The following is a 7139-nucleotide window of genomic DNA, read 5'->3' as shown; positions in this document are numbered from 1 at the left end:
TAATGAGTGTAAAGATTAGAGCAGGCTTTGGAAATCCAATTATAAGAGTTGTATTCAGTCTCAGAGTTTTAATCATACATGAATACATGCTAGATCTAAAGGAAAGAATTGCAAATCAAACTGCATTTTTTTCTGTATTAGTGCAATCTGCATTTCTGCTTTGGGACTCAGACTCCAGCTCCTGTGCCAAACATGACTGTCAGAACTGGTTACCGACAAAACCTGACTGAGTATCAGGCAAATATTGAGGATCCAGCAGCACAAACTGCTTTGCAGATGATTAGAGGCCTGTCCATATGTTCTGAGTGTTTTAAATACACAAAAAATAACAACATGCCAGGGGAAAAAAGGATGAAGTAAGTAACTAGAAACTAATAACTATGATTCTGCTGGGCAGACCTTTCCTTAGGCTGTAATATTATCTTGGTAACTGAACTGCAAGAGAGGGTAGTCCTGCTGCTTATGAATTGTTAGTTGCCTGTTTATAAAAGTGTAAGATGTATTTATACTACAGAGTACAATAGCAATGACTGTTAAGTATTAATTTTTGCTAGGGATACCTTTGCTAGTGTAAAATTGCCTGCTTAATAATTAGCAAGGGCCCTTAAGAAGATCCCTGTAAATATTGAAAATTCAAAAGGATTACTATCCTTTAATGATAGAGTATCTATAGATAGATTTGTGCTTATCTGCACCTGTGAAGGTTAAGTCTTATGACAGCTCTTTCTTTCTCTTTTAATTTCTTTCACAATTTTGTTTGTTGACTTCAAGAACTGAATACTCCCACCACCTCTGTCCTTCCCTGGAAAGAAGGGTGACAGTATTTGTGGTCAGTTTGGTTTGACACTGGCAGTTCCATTAGCAGATCTTGAGAGTTTGCCATATGCTCTGGAGTAGAATTAGCCATTAGTTAGTGCCCAAATCCATGTACATTAACATTTTCTTCTGCCTTTTGTCTAGAATTGTGCAGGCCAGAAGCTGTAATCCAATACATTTGGAGATGAACTTTAGTTTTCTAGGATAGGACAAAAATGGCTTTTAATTGAATGTTTCACTAAATATCCAGAAACAAAGGCAAGCTGGAGGCAAAGAGCTAACTGAGACACCTATCAAACCCACTTTTCTCCAGAAGGCAGAGAGCAATGTCATGCAGGAGGAGTGGAGTGAGGCAGAAAAATCCAACTCATTTCTTTGTGGGATTCTTGCATAGTTCTCAACCTCCACTGGCTGCAGGTGCTGTCCAAAATGCTTAGTCTTCACAAGAAGGTTTGGCAAAATGGGAAAGGTCCATGCCTACAGAACCTGTGTGCATTGGTGACTCGGTACTATATGCTGTCTCATGGCTTTCTGGCTGTAGCATAAGGCTCAACTCGCATTCATTTGACTCGTGCTGGTTTCAGTCTCAGTGACATGGATGGGATCTAAACACTTCCATGAAGCTGCACATGCTCTTTTATGGATTGCTTTAAATACAGATGTTTCTGCAAAATGGCTAATGTTTTAATGCTGAAGTTCCATTTGATTTGAGAATAAAAATATTTTGTTCTAAATGCAGCACCAAGGCTTGAAATTTACAGAAATTAAGCACTTTAGTTTACTTAAATAACTATGATTGTTTTTCAAGCTATCACTAATTGAAAATGCCATTAACAAAGTTTAATATATTTTTAGTCTCTATATCTCTAAACAGACCCAACAGATCTTTGATGACACCTTGTAGTATTTTAATTTATGCTACCAACATGTTTTCATGGTTAGCTGGTCTAAGAAACTCTCCTTGGAAATGAAGTCTGAATTTCATTCCAGCATGTAGATTGATTGCTGAACGAATTTTTTTCCTTAAGCTATATTAATGGGGTTTTTTCCAGCAGTTTATGGTATAATCAGAACATGAGAAAAAAATAGTGGCCAAAAGCAACATTATTATTCATACCAATATGGATACAGACTCTTTGTTGCTCATACAAATTAATATTCTTTTAGCCACAGAGTTTGCAGCATTTATGTGTCATAGAAAAATATCTATACTGGAAGAGCTAACAGCTTATCTTCTGTTCTGCTTAGTAGTACAAATTTTGTAATTTGTGGAAACATTATTATTTTTTTAATGGGTTACATATTAGACATAATGAGGAAATACAAGGAATAATTAGACAACTCAGTTTATGTATTTGATGATTTTTCAAAGAGCACAGTCTCATAGATAAGCCTTCTGAAAGCATTTTTTTTTTTGTTGGCAGAACTCATTTTGGTTTTAGGCACAGTTTTTTAGGCAGAACTCATAGCTGCACTCAGTGGAGAGTTCTGCTCAGTAAATGCAATGGTAAAGTATGCTCTCTTCTGCTTTTTTAACTTTCCATTATTCTTTGGATAGGTATCTTTCAAAGGGAAGTTGTTGGGTTTTTGGGGTTTTTTTGTTTTTGTTTTTTGGGTTTTTTGGTGTGTGTCTCTAGTTTTTTGTTTGCTTTGTTTTCCACTTCTACAAGTAAAAGTAATGCTAGCAGCTTATACATGAAGAGGAGAAAAAAGAATAAATTCCTTTGCCATAAAGATTCTGTCATGAAATATTTGGGAAATGCCCAGTGCATAGAATCAGTGATTGAAATGAATTCTTCCAGGATAGTATCCAAAATAATATATAGAATATTTTAACAGGTAAGGCAAAAAAATTTGCCTCAGCGGGTGGTATTTTAGAGACACAAAATATGTCAATGATTACACATCAGTTAATATGTGAGAATTTAATTTAAAGAGCAAATCTAATTTTGATATAATTCAGGAACTGAGAAGAAAAATGAAATTGCATATTGGGCTCAGACTAGGTAAACCCTTCCCATTGAAATGTAGTTTATATAGGTTTAAGCATATTTCATGAATGTCACAGAACAGATTTGGCAGATGAATGTTACTGAAAAGCAATGCTTTACAACTTCTAGAAAAGTTGCTAGTTTCAGATACAATCATAAATACTGCATGATGCTCTAGAACAGAAAATAATTTCTATTGAATATGTATTCTGTGTGTAGATACACAGATCCAAATACAGAGATATGTATCTGCATGTAGATATTTATAAAAATAAAACAGTCATGTGCAGAGAGTGTAAAAATGAAAGTATAATATTCCTTTTACGAAGTCAATATGTAGAGTTCTTCCTCTAGGAAAATGTGATTAAAGATGAAGTGCTGGTGCAGCATTTGGCATGTATAAATACCTCACTGCACTTTCTCTAGCCTACAAGGAAAGTAACTTTTTAAACAACAGCAGTTGTTTTGATATGAGCTAATTTGTAAGCATTGATGAGGGCAGTAGATTTAAACATCCTTACAAATGCAGAGAAGAAAAAAAGTTCCATGAAGAAACACGATTCTGTTTGAAATTAAATTGCCAGAACAATTTAATGCAAGGATATATGATTCACTTTTGTAACAGCTGTTCCAAAAGAAGTGGCAGAGATTTCAGTATTCTCAGTATTCTCTGCCCAAGTGTGGGTCTTTCTTGAGAACTGCAGCATTTTTGTGTGTCCGCAAAGTTAACCACTTGTGGTGTTGGTTGCAGCAGTACATCTTCAAGGTCAAATGCAGAACAGGATTATGAAGTGTTAGTCATTTATGTAAATAGGAATGGCTAGATGAGCTAACATGCAACCATTTTTCTGAAGAGTTTTACATTCCTGTGTTCTGAAAATATCTTTATTTCCTCGTCTTTTCTGTGGCTTCTGTTTGCAGCTGTGGGAAAGTGCACTCAGAATTGTCTGTGTGTTCTTTTCTGAAAACAGGCAAAAGTGTGCTTGTTCTCATGTCATATACTCAAGAGTTTAAAGCCTGAGATATTATTTGCTTTTCTTCCTCAGTTTCTCAAGATTGTGGCTGCTGAGAGAAGCTTGCATTGCAAAGCAAAAAATGCTGCTGAGATACCTTGGGCCATTTCCGTGGAGCAGATCATTACGTGAGCTAATAAACTGCCCTTACAGTTTGTCTGAAATCAGTGAAATGAGTGATGCCTTAAGGGAATCACTTCTTGGTGACTGCTGAGCAGGTGCAGTTGTGTTTTGCTGTAGCTGGAATGCTGCTCACAGCTGAAATGCTTGTTTCAAGGAAGGCCAATGGATAGGTGCAGGGAAGGAGGTGACAAGGTCCTGATAGGTAAGGGGTTAGGCAGATTTTTGCATTCTTCTTGTACATCATTGCAGTGAAAATCTGCTTTATGAGGCTAAATCTAGAGCCTTACACCATCCGGAAATGCTGAACCAGATGTCAGACCTGTCAGCAGATGATCATCATGTCCTGTGTAGCCTCTTCTGGGTGAGAGCAGGAGGGCTACAAAGCCCCTAATGAAAGTAAAAGCTGAAAAAGAGCAATTCAGTAGCAATAAATTAACTCCACCCTGCAGTAGTAATACTCTCTGTAAGGTTTGCCCAGCAGATGCCAGCAGTGAATTAGCAAAGAACTTGTGGAAAAATAGAAGCAGATGAAAATTTAAGGGTTGCAAATGCTTCACTGCTTAAAGCATAATTGCTTGACATTAATTTCCTTTATACCTAGGTTATTTTTTACTGTGAAGATCCTATTTTTATTTTCTGAATCCCTGAGAATAGTGTCTCTGTATACAAATCAGAAAACATTCAGGTTTAGATTTGATCCACAGTTCATAAAAACGGCCTTTCATATAAACAATGGGACTGGGTAACTTATTTCAGAGATGTTTTAGGTTCCCCCTTTTTGCATCACATAAATTTTTTACCTGACCTGTTCTCTTCCTGTTCACTGATCTCCAGGATAAGAGCATAACTCTTCTTGTTTACTCTCCCTCTCAGTTTGAGTTACAAATTTGACCTGACATTAAACTGTTCTTTTTTGTACTGAAGGAAATAAATTTAAGTAATTTTATATTATCCATCACTTTCCTTAAGCCATCTGGACTCCGTGGCTGAAAACCGTCAACATGTCTTGATGCAAACAAAGAGACTTAGCTAAAAGGGAAGTTCAAGCTGAAGAATCATCCTGGAAAAATTTAGAGCAGTTCAACACTGGAGGAAGGAAATCACTATCTCTCAGAAGAGCCCCATCCTGCCCAAAGCCAAGGTATTAGAGATCCAGTCCTGTTCCTTTAAAAATTAAACACATCTTCAAGATTTGGGTGCAATCCAGATTTTGGTTTTACTAGAGTTTATTTTGGGTTTGTTGTTTTCAAAACTTTTGTTTCAATCAAGAGGAAGAGGTCTAGTCTCTCATATCAGGACTTCATTAATTTAAGAAAACTATAAGGAGGACTTGTTACTGCATGGATCACCCCTTCAGTAATAAAACTGATACACATATGGCTTTATGATAGACATAATATAAGTCACTTGCAAGTCCTTCTGAACTGTACAGAATATAATGTTATCCACATAGTTATGTTGATGACTGTGGTTATGAAGCTTTTCAAAAAGATTTCTTTGAAATGAAATGTTAAATAACACAAGTTAACATTGTCATGTCAAAATGTGGTTGAAATGCCTTATGATTTGGGCTTTCATGTAGGATCATGAACACTGAAAAAATGGAGTTCACGAGTAGTGTTTTTTCTTTACCTTTAAATGATTCCTATTTGAAACTGTAAAGACCCACTGAAAAGTAAACCCATGTCACATGAACAATTGAATGTTCATTAGAAATAATGATCATTATGAGTTTTGATTATTTCTTGTCATTTGATGTTCTTGCAATTAATATCTAGCTTTCATTTAAAATATTTATTTTTCTTCTTGGCTGAGTTTCCCTAGAAAACTGGAACAGTCATCTTAAAAAGTATGATTTCCCAGGCAAAATAAATTGAGTCTTGGAATCATGTCAAGATTTTTAACTGAAGATGAAGTTTCAAAACAATCTTTCTGCAGAAATGAAATTCACTTTCTCCCTTTAACTCAGCATTCTACCTACTTCTTCTCTGGGTGTTTCTGTCTGTAAATCAAACATATGCTCTTTTTCTTGCTCTCTGGAAGACTTCCAAAGGCTGGGGGGAAGTCTTACAGGAAACCTTTCCAAAACACATTTAGTATTTGTTCTTCCTGTGCAGATAAAAGCCTCAGATGTGTTTTAACACAGACTAACTGAAACTGGAAAACTGTGATATTTGGTTTGGGACATGTTTTTTGGTTTGGACTTTTTGTTTGTTTGTTTTTTGGTTTTAATTAAAAGAAATGTGATGGCTATTTCACTTATTTCATCAAGAGTTTTACTTCAGTGTTACTTCCTTGTTTCTTTCAGTGAGATCCAGATGTGCTAAATATTTGAGATCTTAGTATAAATGTTTATTTGATCAAATGAGCATGTATTGCATTCTAAGACTTCCTTATCAGATCATCAGGTGGAAGTCAATGCAGCCTTTGCCTTTCATGAAATTTTCTGTATGGCTTTGATTTGAAAATGTCTGTCTTTGAGTTACAAAAATAATCCAGAAGACCTATACATACAAAGAAGTTATAGCTTTAATTCTTTTCCAGATATAATCTCAGATTTTCCAGGTGTCCTGGAGCCTAATTGCATATTTTATCAATCAATTTTTTTCTTGTGTGACTATTTGTATACCACATAAATGGAATTCCCCTCACTGGAATTTTTCAAGGCCAGCTTGAATCTTGAATGGGGCTTTGAGAAATCTGATCTAGTGGGAGGTGTCCCTGCCCATGCCAAAGTGTTGGAATTAGATGATCTTTAAAGTCCCTTCCAACAAAAACCTTCCCTTGTTTATAAGCTAAATTGTAATAATGCTAAACAAGGAGTGAAACAGAGGTAGATAATTATCAGTTAGGACCTAAGTAAAGAAACTAAGTTTACATCACATCTTTTGCAGTAATCCGCCCCATTTTAAGCAATGCTCTAATTTGGGGGAGACAAAAGTAGAAATTAGTACAATCAAATTAGAGAGTAGCTGTTAGTCCAGATGGATAGGCAGATGTTTTCAGGGATGCTGATGATGTGGCTAGCACCATGTGTGCATTCAAAATAGGCTTCAAAAATAGTCTTAACATAGCCAAAAATGGAGGTGGAGGGAGACTTATGAGTAATACAAGGTATGTGTGTCTGCTTCTTTTCTTCTTCCCAGTCTTATTACTTTCCAACATCTACAGAAGGTAAATATTAGTGTTTCCACTA

This window comes from Calypte anna, chromosome 4A, assembly GCF_003957555.1.
Source record: "Calypte anna isolate BGI_N300 chromosome 4A, bCalAnn1_v1.p, whole genome shotgun sequence".
NCBI lineage: Eukaryota > Metazoa > Chordata > Aves > Apodiformes > Trochilidae > Calypte > Calypte anna.
The sequence above is the reverse complement of the archived record's forward strand: the minus strand, read 5'-3'. Positions refer to the sequence as shown.